At 47.3% G+C, this 13683-nt stretch overlaps 1 protein-coding gene and 1 long non-coding RNA gene across 10 annotated transcripts in view; one reads left to right on the top strand and one right to left on the bottom strand.

Annotated features, from left to right (window-relative positions):
* DAB2IP (DAB2 interacting protein) overlaps window positions 1-13683 on the top strand; it is a 157284-nt gene that overhangs the window by 83791 nt on the left and 59810 nt on the right. The window contains exon 1 of one of the 9 annotated variants that reach the window (XM_085076768.1): window positions 5988-6180. The exons of the other annotated variants lie outside the window; for them this stretch is intronic. The gene's annotated coding sequence lies outside the window, so the exon portion shown is untranslated. Of the gene's footprint in view, window positions 1-5987; window positions 6181-13683 lie in introns of those variants that run through there. 9 annotated transcript variants of the gene reach the window in all.
* Window positions 2676-7168, bottom strand: LOC146429786 (uncharacterized). Its single transcript, XR_014855445.1, has 2 exons — window positions 6208-7168; window positions 2676-3901 (listed from the first exon to the last, which is right to left on the bottom strand). It is a non-coding gene; the product is annotated as an uncharacterized LOC146429786 (long non-coding RNA).

Below are 13683 nucleotides of genomic sequence, written 5' to 3'. Positions count from 1 at the left end.
GTAACCAAACCAGTCTGACACAAGAGCAGACAGGGAGGGAAGATCTGGTGACTTCTCACAGTCAAGACTGAGGGACTGCAGAGCCCAATCTACCCCACCACGTCTTTTCCTTTATTTGAATCCATGGATACCTGTCACAATATTTCTCTGAGCAGTATTTCACTTCATTAGGTTGCATTGTTAACTGTGAAAGTCCTGTCAGTTTTTATCTATTGTTTCCTGCCAAGTGTTTGAAACAATCAGAGGTAAATTATACAGCTCTTTCCTTTAGCAGCCACATGGCAGTTCACTGAGGGGCATTCAGTGGCATTAAAAGAGGTAAATTACAAGATAAGGAACAGGTTGAGGTTTTGCATCAGCAAAGGGATGGTGCCTCACTGCTTTACAGCTGCCCTCCCCAGGGACACCTCTTGCTTGGGGTCCTGCTGCTTCTTGCTGCCCCTTTCCCTCCCTCCACCCTGGCGCTGCCCAAAACACACAGCCCTGCAGAATCCTGGAATCACAGACTGCTTTGGCTTGGAAGGGACCTTAAAGCCCATCCAGTGCCACCCCCACTATGGGCAGGGACACCTTCACTGTCCCAGGTTGCTCCAAGCCCCTTCCAGCCTGGCCTGGAACACCTGTGAAGTGGTTTTGCAGTGTTGTTGCCTTGCTGTGCTTTGTTGACCCAAGTACAACACAATGTTAGTCTGTTCCTAGGGTGAAGTGATGAGGCAGAAAGAGTCTTCAAGGCTGCTGAGCCATTCACATCAGGATCAGCAATTTTCTGTGGGGAGACAGAGATTCGTTCCTCATCTCAAGGAGGGCTGTGAGGAAGCTGTTAGCCTTGATTCACTCAAGTGCTTCTCTTCGGGAAGACATTAAGCTGTTCCTAAGTGTTTTGCTAAATAGAGGAGACCTTATTGCAGGAAACTTTAAAGGCACATTTTACAGCTTAAATCTACCTCTGAATGAGCCTTGCTGACAGAAATAAAGGGAATAACAGACTGATGCATGCAGAGTTGTCTCATGATTTTTAAAACATAAGGTCATCATTTACAAACTTGGCTCCTTCAAGTCAGGGATTCAGATGCTTATGTAGGTACATAAATAAGTGGCCTAGTTTTCTGGGATGCTGAATCCATTAAAATCAATGGAAATTTTGCATCTCTGAATAAAATGTCACTTATTTTGCTAGCTAATTTTAGGTACCCAAATACAGAAACTTTGATCTAAAAGAAAAAGATTTTTTAAAAAGCTGCTGAATTTTTGCCATGCTTCTCAAACACCAAGCTCCTGTGTTGGTGTTCCAATTCCTCCTTGAGGCTTGGCCTTGAGGGGAATTCAAAGGAAATCTGGGCTGAGTCCTGCGTGAAGAATTCACCTGGAATCACCTCGGTGTAGAAGCAGGAAGGTCCTCACCTGTGGGATGTGCAGTGCACACTGTCCACTCTGTTCACAGCCTGGGCCGAGGGCACAGGGAGAGTATCCAGCAAAACAAGTCAATGCTTGCTGTAACAATCTCTCCATGGGATCAGGAGTTCCTGTAAAGGCATTTTTGGGGTCATCATGTTGGTCAGGCCAGATACAATCTCAGTGTATTGTCCCTGCAAAGGAGTTGCCAGGTCGTGACTTGTTTTCCTCTTGGATCTGACCAGTGCTGGTAAGGTCAGTGTGGTCGCAGTAAAATGAAGTGAGAGATCTCTCACATGCTTTGGGCTTGGGTTTTATAGCACTGAATATAAAAAAATGAGAGGGGAGAATGTCCTTTTGTCCTGTGAGGGCACTGATTTTCATTGCCTGCTACTGCTGTGCACGGGAGCTGCAGAACATTAAGTCTGAAATTCTACATCGAGGACTTTCCTCCTAATGAATTCTGTCTCCTGAAAGTGAGAGCTTGTCTCTTTAGCATTTGTGCCTCACACTTGATCCACAGGTTTGTGCTGCTGCCCTGATCATGTCACAGATATCCCTTCTTATGTCTCTCCAGCTTCCCAGCTTGATCAGCATCACATTCAGGTTGCTTTTCCCCTTCCCTTTCCAGCCTCAGCATATTTTCCACAGTGTGTATCCTATCTTGAGCTCCTCAGTAGCATTCAGTCCCTTATCATTTTTTCCTTACCTGACTCTGGGTTTCATGTCATCTTTGTGCCTTTTTGTCTGACGATATCTGTATTTGGAAAGTGAAGCCTGTCCCTCCCACTCACAGCATTCTCCATTTGCCAAGCCCCTGGTCCTGGTCCAGATCCTCCCTGAAGCTGTGGCTGCCCCATCCTTGGGAGTATCCAACGCCAGGTTGGACAGGGCTTGGAGCAGCTGGGATAGTGGAAGGTGTTTTGCCCTTTGCCCCCAGACCATTCTGTGATTCCGTGATTCTGTGAATAACCATTCCTCCCCCAGACCTGATCTCCACACCCCTCTGTCTGTCCTAGGCAGTTCTGTTCCTTTTCACATCACCTGATTCCCACTTCGATCCAGCAGTCATGTCTTGTCCTGCTTGCAAAACACCCTCTGTGAAGAGTAAAGGCCATTAACACCGTGTCACAGTGTGCCCCCTCTCCACTGATGTCAGCAGGAAAACTTTTCAGCTAATTCATAATTTACTATGTACTTCCAGATTAAGAGAGAACCTGGAATGGCTTACACACACAAAAATATTCAAAGGCCAGAGGGACCATGCAAAAAAAAAAAAAGTATTCATTTCAATACATTTATTTTCCAAGAGAACAAAAAAAACTTCTTTTTTTTTTAACTGGGTCAACACTACATCTGCAGCACTCAGCCGTTTTCCATACGACACGATCACCCACTCTGTTTATCTTTAGGCAATATGCTCTTGCAAACTGCCAATTAATTGCATATTTGGTGCCTGCTCTCTCCCAGCATCCTGGATAAACACGGCAAGGCAATCACGGGGAGCTGCTCTTGGCTGCCAGGGGAAGGAAATCTGTCATTGTCTCAGCCTTGTTATCTGCAACCAAGGCAGACTTTTAGCAGCGTTCTGCTTGTAAACACCCTCTTTAGACACCTTCTGATTTCAGAGATGGCTCGTCAGCCACTCTGCCGTGCTACCTGCAGCTTCTAAATCACTGCTTTCCAAAATGTTCGATGCAGATTGTCCTTGGTAAAAGGGCCATCGACACCAGTAAAACGTGGTGAGAGAGTGCTCCAAGTGAGGAGATAAAGCTGAATCCAAATAATTGTAAGAGACAGAAAAGGAGGGCAGGGGATGTCGAGACTGCTCTGCTCTGCGGGTTCTTCCTGGGGATTTTGTCAGGGTTGCTGTTTGGGAGGTCTGGTTGTGATGTGGCCTTTTCAGAGATGTCCAGTCCATTGGTGTTAGCTCAAGTCCTTCTTTTCCATTTTAAGTTGGAAGTATCTCCTGCTTTGTGCAAGAGTTGTTTAAATCTGTATTCAGAGAAAATTATAAACCCTAGGAAATCATCTCCATAATGTGCAGGATTTTCTGGCTGGCCTTATTCTTCCTTTCTGAATAGTGGTAGATGTGACCATGACAGGAGGGATGGAGATGGATGATCTTTAAAGTCCCTTCCAACCCAAACCATTCTGATTGTGTCTTTAATTTCTGTCCCTCGTGAATCCCAAGAGATGATCCTTCCTTGGGTTGGGTTGGGCACCAGCAGATCTTCACTCTTTCTTTATTTCTATCATGCTCTAAAACTGAGTGACTTCAAAAGAGGCTGACTCTACAGTGGCTTCAGAAGAACTGGGACAAAATCTTCTCCTGGGGCAATCCTCAAGAGGATTTAAACTGCCATCTTGACATTGAGTTATTGTAAATTAACTGTTGCTTCCAGGCAAGGAATGATGAATGGTCTGAAATGAAGAGATAAGCCTGCATGTGGATACATTCTCCCAGGCTCTCATGGACCTTCTGTGTTACAAGCAGCTGGAATAATTCCTAAAACAGGGAATACTTGATGCTGGGTCAATTTCTATTTTGATATGCTCATATACATGGAGAATAAATGAGAATAATTAGTTTGAACCAGTGTAATTAGAAGAAAAACAAGCTCCTTGTGTCTAGGAACAATACAGACACACATATTTGGGGATTTTTGTTTGTTTGCTTAGCTGGTCTCTTTTACCAGTCTTACCTCCCACTGTCTATGTTTTTATTGTGCCATTTAGTATTTACCTACCAGTGGTGCCCTAAGGCCATAAGTTAAGGTGAATTCTAACGTGTTGGTCTGATAGTAGACCCAATCCAGCCTTGGTGTGAGCAAGGAAGAGATCCCAGGAAATGGGAGGCTTGCAGTTATCCCATGAAAGCTGCTTTGGGGTCAGATCCTGCTCCTGCTAAGTCAGAGGGAACACCAGCACTGCACTTAGGTTGGCATCTGGCCTGCAGACACCAAACACGCTTCATCACAGGTATGGCAAAACCTGCTCTGTTCTTATCTCTCAGGTGTGGGTGCAGCAGGATTCTGATGTGAGAACACCTGAGTTCAGGTACAAAGTGGCTCAGAACGAAGGCAGTGTGTGCCTGCATGTCCCACGAGCCAGCTGAGCAAATGGCCCTGGGGAGATTAGAGGGATGGTGTTTGCTTTGGGGTGATAGTGAAGTTCACTATTGGGATTATTCACAATCTCTAGTGAGCTGTTGTCACAAGGTTGGGTGCTGAGCAGAGATGGGAGAGGAAACACCCTTGCAATTCCACCCATCCACTTGCCTCTGTCAGTAAAATGCTGTCCTGAGGAGCAGCAAGTCCCTGCTCAGGGCTCTGCTGCAGCACTGGCTCATGGCAGATGCTCTGCATTCCCCTTCTCGTTCACTCTGGGAACGGTGCAAACAGCTGAGATGGATAAGCTGGCCATCCCCCTCTGTTTGTGGCCATCACCAGAGCAGCAAATCCAAACATCTGCCATCCGAAAGGAGTGAGAACCTCTGCCTCGAGGAGGATGTGTGTCGGGAGAGGGGGAGTCGTAGGGGGTTGTGGGAAATTAAACAATATATTCAGGGTTTTTCTTTTATTTCTGTCATATCCCAGAACTCTCCTTGACAGGGTGAGGTAAAATCTGTTGGATTGAGCCTGTTTACCAGATCACTGTGGATTATTGTAATATTGGAATACAGTGGAGATGAGATCCATATGTTGCTGTCAGGGACTAGAGTTTATTATCGCACTGGGGATGGCTGATAATAAAAGTTTAGATTTCAATCAGATTTGAGGAGAATGTGCTTTAATTCCTGTCTGTCTGGTTTGTGGACAAACTCCTGTACGCCTGGACTTCTTTACAATTTAAAATGTGACTTGTAAATACCAATAGAAAGAGGCTGCAAGCTAAGCTGACAGCAGTTATAGTTTGAGCTTTAAAGATTAACTGCTTCAGGAAATAATAAAGATCAGAGCTGCCCGATCCTGATGCAGTTGCCTATGGAAAGATGTTGATTCTGCACTGGCAGGCTTCGGGAGCAGCGCCGTTCTCGGGAAGGGTTCGGGAATGTGCACACCTTGAACACAACCAGCATGCCTCCTCCCATCCCTCCATCCTCCATCCATCCTCCCAGCACTGCGTCAGGCCAAGTGCCCCCAGCAGGGATGGTGGATACGGAATGTTTTGGAAGTGATGGGAGATAGTTACTGCATAAATAAAGAGGAAATCTTAAAAATTAATCAGAGGTGCAGAGAGAGCAGCCCGTGCTCAAGCTCTCCCTTCTTACCTCTATGTTTGTTGTTCTGCACTAATTATGTATGAGACAGAAAAACGCTGGATGAAGTTTAATTAGGAATGAGCTGCTTTGTCATGTAAACTCGGAGTGCAGCTCGCAAGCGTGGCTGGCAGCCAGCACCGGTGTGAGCTTCTCGGCAGCACGGAAGGGGCTGGGAGCAGATGCCTCTCCTCCAAAACACTGAGCCTCGAGGAAGGGCTTGAATTACAAAGGAAGGGAAGGGGCTGAGCTTCCCAGCCCCCTCCTCCCCTCACAAAGGGCAATAGGCAGTTTACTTTCATAACCCCACTGTCAGCTGCAGAGGAAGTCTCGCAGTCCGGCAGTCTGCGATCGCTTCCAGAGCAGCTGAGCCCAAACCGGGCAGAGCCGGCCGAGGGAGGGAGCCGGGGGGATGGACTCGCCCTGCTCCCGGAGCAGCTGACTTTCCTGGGGACCTCAGCATTGCTTTTCTGTCCCGATCTTATTTTTCTGTCCTGATCTTATTTCTCTGTCCCGTGGAGGCTTGGGTAAGTGCCTGGTAGTTTTCCACTTACCTTTCTCTTCGGTGGTTGACTAGGATCTGCCAAAGTGCAATGGCACTGCAATGACAAAGTATTTCCTGCACCTTTGTGAGCTTGCTCTGGAAATGGACGATCCAGATTGGAAAAGCTGGACCTTTACAATCTTTTGAATTCATATACTGAGTTTTCAAAAGGGACAGGGAGCAGATACGGCGAAAACAGACTTTCCAGCGCGTTGTTTCAGCCGGTGGGGGCTGCTGGGGCTACGGCAGCTTGCAGTGTGCCGGATTTCCAAAGGTTGGATCGCTGGAGCAGAGCTCTCCCGAGGTCTGTCAGGCGGATCGGTGGTGCAGATGTTTGTGCTGTTTCCTGTGGAATCAGCCTATGGGGGTCGGGCCAGCTGTGCCTGGAGCCAACCTCTGTATTCCATCACCCGCCAAGGAGCAGAGCGTCCGGAGCTTCCTCTGGCATTCCTCTGGTGGGGAGAGAGACGAGGATGCAGGAATCAAATGGTGAAATGGTTTGCCGGAAGGGTGTTTACTCTGGGCCCTGATGCTCTTGCAGAAGGGATCTGATGGTTTGGGAGCTCAGTGTACAAGCAAGCGATTCCCTCTCATCCGTGGGGAGCAGAGCGTGCAGAGGGGCCAGGCAGAATTCACAGATTTTTCAAAGCCATTGTAAAAGATCTCTGTGATTGTAAAGAAAGAAGTGTCCGTGGCTGGGGGTCGAGGCGTTTGCAGGCAGTCTCAGGAGGGTGTGGGTGGCTGGATACATGGTAGGAGCAGCCGGAGAACTTGAAAGGGAGATGGACTAAAACTTACGTAATGTGTGAAACAGAATGTCCTTTCCTGCTGTCCCTGCTGTGAACCTGAGAAGACTAACCCTGAAATGATTTTTAAAGCTGTCTTTGTTAGTCATCCTTTATGCAATTTGTTTCTTTATCATGTTTCATTTTGAGTACAAGGAGACAGGCTGGTTGCACTCCCCCTCTCCACTCCTCCTCTATTGTTAGTTTCCCCCTGTTTCCCGTACGATTGTCCAGCTCCGCTCTTTGCAGAGCCCAGCGGAAAAGGATGTGGTTGAAAACAAAGAAAGTATTTCAAATTAAAATCTGGCAGGTGCTTGTGTCCTCATTAGGCTTCAGACACTTTTCCTGCCCCCCCATCTCCTTTTTCCCAAAAGTTGCAGGGTGGCCAATATCCCTTGCAATACTTTAAGCAGCAGCAGAATCCCTCTTAGCCCTCATAGCCATGCACTGGCCAATAAATGCAGCAAATAATAATCACAGCTTGAAAACAAAGCATAGTTATAATAATATGAGCAGCCTGGTGTAGTGGAAGGCTCTCTGCCCATGGCAGGGGGTTGGAACAACATGAACTTTAAGGTCCCTTCCAACCCAAACCATCCTGGGGTTCTGTGATACCTACAGCTAGGAACACCTAAATATAACAGAAGCAGGGAATCCTTGTATGAAGACTAGCCTCATTCAGATTTGTGAGCTTGTCACAGCTGATGAGTTGTCCAGCAGTGACACTGAGCATCTGCCCCAGGCAGGAGCAGGGATCATGGCTCAGAGGATGGGTGTAAGGAAAGGAGAGTGCAGGGAGGGAGGAAAGGTCATAGCCTCGTCTCTGTTGGTTCTCATTAAGCTGTAGCTTGATGAGCAAATGGTAATTAATGGTTGTGTTAATGCTCAGAGGTAAGCTGATAGGACTCTCCTTGCTTCCTCTTGATTCCCAGCCATCACTTCAGTCCTTTTGAGCAGCACTGATGAAGCAGGGTTGGGTCTGGGTGACCTCTGGAGAGATGCAGCCAGCAGCACGTGTGACCTTCTGGATTATTTGCACCTCCTGGCACCATCCTCCTTCCCACTGCACAGCAATTGGTGGGAAGTGTCCCTGGGCAGGACTGGAGCCCAGGAGAAGAACGCTGCCGTGGGGCTTTTGAAGATAACAGAGGCTGTGGTGAGGCTGAGCTGCCTCCTGTGGCCTTGTTAGTGCCAATATTGGCACAGGACATGTAAGCAGAGCGGGTGGAATGGCAGAGCTGGAGACAAAGGGAGCCCCAGTTCCTCAGGAGATGTCACTGTTCCCTGTAGTGACCCCTGAGCGTGGAGCTCTGTCAAAGCCACTTGCCAGGCTGTCCTGGCCCCAGGGAGTGCACTGGGGAAGCTGGGAAGATAGTGAGTGGGATGAGAAAGCACTCAGTAATTCCCTGAGTTTCCTTCTGCTCAAAGTGGCAGAAATAACACCTTTCTTATGTAAAAGGCTCCCTCAGCTCCACTGGGTATTGTACAGAAACACCCCCCTGCTCTGCTTCTCTTTGACTTGCACCGTTTCAGAGACCTGCAATTTGATGACAGATTTAATAAGATACAATTGTCACTTGTGTTGAGAGGAGATACTCAAAGAACTTGGAGTTGTATCACCTGGGATACCAACATGTAAAGGCACTGATCTGCTCAGTCACAATTTTAGGTGCTGGAGACCCAGATTTTAAGATTTGTTAAGACTCAGACTTTAATACTTTTAAAGACTTGTCCAGCAGACATTGGTGGCTAGAAACTTTTTACAGGAGAGTCTCCCTTCCCCCAGCACTGGTTCCTTCTTCCACCTCTTCACCATATAGGAGATTTCTGTCTTTTTTTTTGACAGGCACAATTTTTCTCCATGTCATCCCCTCCACTGTGGTAACAGCAGCACCCAGGAGTGGAAGGGGAGAACAGCCCCAGTTTCATTGGGCCTGACTGGGACCTTGCTGGTGGCACTGGAGATATTCTGTGTTTTGCTGGGGCTGCAGCACTGAGAGGTGACAGCCTCTGCCCTGCTGCCATGGGAGGGTCTCACACTCCATTTCCCAGAAAGGGCAGGATGCAAATTGAGCTGCTGCCATAAATTTACAGCAAAGACAATAAAAACAAGAATTAGACTGATAAAATGATTAAAAGGCTTTACCAAAGCCTCTAAGCAGTTTGTCATATCCTGCAAGGTGATTGCCCAGGACACCTGCAGCACAAGCCAGCCTTTTCCAGCGTGGCCTCTCGGCCAGGACATCAATAAAAATGAGGATTTATGAGCTCTGTCATGGGCAGCAAGCAAAGCGTCGGGCAACAAATTAATCGCTGATTGCGGTGCAGTGCTGACTGGGAGCTTTCTGCTCTCTCTTGGCATCATTGCAAGGTTGTTCGTTAAAAAATTAGTTTGATAAAGAGACCCTTGACTCCCAGCGTGTTCCTCTGTTACCTGCTCACCGAACACGAGGCACTGTGAGCCCAAAAGGTGCTTTTCACTGTTCAAGTGCTCCAGCTTTTAGTCATCAGAATGTGACAGCATTCTGTGCTTGTCTGTTCCTTCCTATCCAGTAATTTTGGGATTACAGAATTCCAGTTTGGCCCGGGAGGAGCTGGTCTACTGGAAGCACTTGGGTGTCAGAGCTGTGTGTTCCTGCTAAGCTGCTTCCTTTTCCTACCACAGAGGTTTTGCTCATTGTTCTCTAATTTCAGCAGGCAGGAAAAAGCCCACTTTTGAGTCCTGTTGCCTGCCCTGATCCCACAGCTGGTGCCACCATTGTCCCCAGGTTCCTACCCAGACCCACTCCCTTTGTTCTCCGCCGAGCAGCTCCGCGAGGTGATTGTTTTCATAGCAATTTTATTTCTCCCTGTCTGAGACCAGACCATAATTTCCAGTGACTCACGTCACCTGTTGATGGCCTTTTTCTGTCCCTCCCACAGAGGCAGTGCAGGGTAGGAGATGGAGTTGTGCTGCTGAGGTTAAGGAATGCTCCCACCGTAGCAGCCCGGGAGGGCTGTCAGTGGCTGCCAGACGCTCCGCAGGCAATGCAGGACACACGTCAGGGGCTGGGGACAGGGAGCTCTGTGGGGATGGCGTCATGCATTGGGGATGTTTTGCCCTTGTTACGCCAGACTTGTACCAGCTGATCCCATCCAGCCTGATTTGCCCACGGATGGTTTAGCCCGGGAGCCGCCGGCTGCACACGTCGCCTGGGAGCAGATGCCGAGCAGAGCCGTCACAGTGCAGGGCATTGCCTCGGACAAGCTCCACGGGACGAGCTGCCAGCAGGTCTGCTTGAGCTGCAGGCTCAGCTTGGTTCATCAGGCTTGCCTCTTACTTTTTTTTTCCCTTTCTGTTTCCTTTTTTAAGAGTGCTCTTACATCAGAGCTGGGCTCTGTTGCCCATCTTCGGTGCTGGAGGGTGACATCTCCTCTGCTCCTGCTCATGCTAACGGCAGTTGTTGGGCTCTGCATAAGGAACAAGGCATTCTCCATCTCAGATGGAACAGCAACATGAAATTTCATCACCTAGGTTTCAAGAAAAATAAACTGTGGCTGGACTTAAAACCTTGTGGTGAGGACTAATGGAGAAAGGCTTTTATGAGCATTGAGAATATTTGTAGCTAAGCAACCAACATCAGCAATAAGAGTAAATCAAAAGTTTCGGGGCTCTGCCTGCCTGCCTTCAAGGGTCAGGAACTGTATTTTCCCTCTGTTAACAAGATTGCCTTCCTGCTGGAGGCAGGATAGATGTTAGATGGAGCTTGTTCTGGGACATGGGGCTGGGAACAGGAGTGAAAGGACAGGGAAGAATCTCTGTCTAAAGGCCACAAAGCCAGCCAGGCCTCCCAGCAGCTTACAGGAAAAGGCTCTTGGAACAGTAACATCTAACACATATAGATAATGGTTTCTAATTACTCTTGTAGAAGTCCTCCTAACATCAGAGAGGGACTCTTTATCAGGAAGTGTAGTCACAGGATAAAGAGTAATTGGCTCAAAGTGAAAGGCAAACACAGAAGAAATTTATCTCTGTGAGGGTGGGTAGGCCGTGGCACAGGGAGGCTGCCCCTGGATCCCTGGCAGTGTCCAAGGCCAGGCTGGACACTGGGGCTTGGAGCACCCTGGGACAGTGGAAGGTGTTCCTGCCATGGCAGGGGTGGCACTGAATGAGCTTTAAGGTCCCTTTCAACCCAGACATTCCATGATTCTCTGATTCTAGGCTCTCTACAAGGCAGCAGCTACAGACCATACTCCATTTCACAGATGGCAGAAATGAGTAACTGGATGACTGTAGCAGTTTTTGTTTGAGACGGTGAATCTCTGTGGCTTTGTTCACTTTCTATATTTGCACAGTTCCTGTTGCTCGGGGCACCCATCCCATTGCTACAATTGCAGCACAGATCCAAGGCCTATTAGATAATTGAGCTTTATTTTCTACAAAGTTATTATGCAGTGTTCTTCGCTGGGTTGCACCAGAAAACCTAGAAGTGAGACATTTTACTTTAAAATATATTTTATTTATAAAAAGAAAATTTCCCAGAAATGCCATTGGGAATGGCAGCAAATCAAATCCCAGGAATAGTTTCTCAATGGAAGGTTTTATTTTTTTAAATACCATCTTATAACCTCAGGGTATTTTCCATCTCTGCTTCTTCCTCCTCCTTAGTCAGGAGCTGGATGGAAATGATGCTCCAGTCCCTACCCTGCCCTGGCAGCCTCATGGATCACCAGGAGCCCAGGGAGTGTCCTTTGTGCTGTGGGAAGATCCCCTAGAAGTGCTTTGGAACTGAACTCTTGCAGCCCTGAGCCCTTTCTGCACAGCTGTACCACACCATCAATCCGGGCCTTAAATAGAATTATTCCCTGATCAGGGACCCTGGAGACCTCTTTGCTCACATAGACACTAAAGTTGATATTAATTATAAACCTGTGTATTGAGGCCAGATCTCACAGTATTTCTATGGAACTGTATTTCTAAACCAGGTTTATTGTTTTAATGAGAGGAATGAAGTGCAATACAGGAGAACTCCAAGCCCTGTCCCAGTACCACTCACATGCCATGCCAGAATGCTCTCCTCAGCAGGACTGTCTGTACATTTTACAACTTTATATGGCATTTCCTCCACTTTTCTGCTTAGAAATCTTCCTGCAGCATCGAGCATTTCAGTGGAGTTTAAAAATGGAGCTTAATTTTTGTGCATTGGTAGCTGATCTCTGTTCAGAGCATCCTGTTGCAGACGATGACAAGCACAAAACTTTTCGGAGACACGCGGCGTTTTCTCTGTGTTCTCTCCCGACGCAGCTGTGGCCTGGCTGGTGACTGGAGTTACTCAGCTGTGAAAAGCACTCATGGATCTGAAAGCAGGGGGTGTTTCTGTCCATTAACACCAGTGCTCACAGCAGCCCAGCTGGGTGGGGAGTCCATTTAGTCCCAGTGCCACAGCTGGGCTCCGAGAGGCGCCGTGAGCCGGCAGGTACAGACTGAAGGGCTCTGGGGATTTTGGGGACAACAGGAGGCCAGCATGGCAGTAAAAGGTTATTAATGATAGCATGCATTCAGGAGGGACTTTATTTTTCTTATTAGGGAAAATATCAATTTTGGAAGTACTGCAGACACCTTTTGGAAGCAGCACCAACTATTTTAAAAGTTAAAAAATGCATTGGCAGGTGTGAGGGAGATGTTCTGGAAAGAGAAGATACAGCCTGGCTCAAGAGAAGCCCGATGTATTCAGAGAGATCCAAGCTTTTCTGTTTGATCATTTTTCTCTTCCCACCCATCTTGGATCAGCTCCCACCCCTCCACATGTAGGATCTCAACCATTCCAGTTCCTGAGTCGTTCCCAGCTCCCAGTCCATTCAGAGCTCCCTGAGGCACTGATGGAGTTTGTGAAATGCTTCCACAAATACAGATGAGGACAAACTGTTGGAAAACAAACACTCTCCAGGAGCTGCAGTGAGGGTGCAGGAGGGCAGCCCCGGGAGCAGTGGGGGAACTGGGACACCAGGGTGGTGGCAAGGACAGCTCCTGCCTCCCCTCCCTGCTGCCTCTGGATTGCCCTGTGGGGAAGGAAATGTACCCAGCTGATTGAGAAACAGATTGAGGACACTGTAGCCAACTTAAAATTCACGTTTGAAGTAGTTGTTAAACTTTCTTACTCCGTTTCTGGAGCTTTTCCTCCCTTGTCTGGTTGTATTTTTAATTTTTACATTTAATGAACTATCCCTGTAATGAAATACTCTTTAACAAATCCCTGATCGGGGTATCTCACGACAAAAAGTACTTTGATTTTTGTTATTGTTGTTATTATTACTAGTGCAAAATAATGACATTCTTGAACCCTTATCAAGTGTCATTCAGGGGGATTAATCATTCATTTAAAAGGAAAGGTTTGCTCCATCATTTATGCAGAACTCATCTGCTCAGTGTCCTGCTTCTGTTTATTCAGATTTATTATTTTTTACTGGTTTTTTAGATGGTTGTTCTGGCCTGGAACATACAATACATGTAACTGAATATGTGTTTGCAGGAGCTGCTGTGTGTTAGCACAGTGCTAACAGTGAGGTATGTTTGGTTTTGTACTTCAGTGGGCAAACAGCAATGAGATAAATACAGGAAAACAAGCTAAATATGGAGAAACAAACTAAATGCAGGGAAAGATGCTAAATATAGAGAAAACTGAATGAGAATATCACATTTTTTGATGTCTGTGATGTCGAGC

The sequence above is a fragment of the Lichenostomus cassidix genome, chromosome 17, assembly GCF_008360975.1.
Source record: "Lichenostomus cassidix isolate B80296 chromosome 17, HeHo_3.0, whole genome shotgun sequence".
NCBI lineage: Eukaryota > Metazoa > Chordata > Aves > Passeriformes > Meliphagidae > Lichenostomus > Lichenostomus cassidix.
The sequence above is the reverse complement of the archived record's forward strand: the minus strand, read 5'-3'. Positions and strand labels throughout refer to the sequence as shown.